Source organism: Penaeus monodon, chromosome 32 (assembly GCF_015228065.2).
Source record: "Penaeus monodon isolate SGIC_2016 chromosome 32, NSTDA_Pmon_1, whole genome shotgun sequence".
Lineage (NCBI taxonomy): Eukaryota > Metazoa > Arthropoda > Malacostraca > Decapoda > Penaeidae > Penaeus > Penaeus monodon.
The window spans coordinates 18,525,633-18,526,160 of NC_051417.1; positions in this window are offsets into that span (position 1 = coordinate 18,525,633).

The following is a 528-nucleotide window of genomic DNA, read 5'->3' on the forward strand; positions in this document are numbered from 1 at the left end:
TAGGACAGGGAAGGAAAAAAGATGAATGAGATAATGAAAGGGGAGAATACAAAGAGAAAACAGAAAGATAAACAGATGAAGTGAGAGAAGGGTAACGAGAGTGAGAAAGAGAAAATACTTAGAAGCGAAAAGAGACTCCCGAGGGATTACTGAAGGTGAACTGCGATTTGACGTCATTAAACATAGTTTGAGGGTTGGTGAGCAAGTTTCACTTACTGTGGGGCTAACACCGCCGGGACTAGATATCGGCAGTAGATTATGAATTCCCGGTAAGAATAGAAGACATCGAACCAAAGTCCCGAAAGGACATGCTTGCAGAATATGTAACAAACTATTTGCGGATGTGTTTCCGTAATCAATTCTGATTTTTCCCAATACGACTCGTATTCAGCAACTTTTCTTCTCTTATGCAAACAAAAGACACGGAGACAAAGACTACCTTATACCTAGAAATGTCCATACTATTAAATACCGACAAAACAAGGTTTAAAGGTTTAAAGAAAGATTTAGAATAGGCTTCGGCTTTAA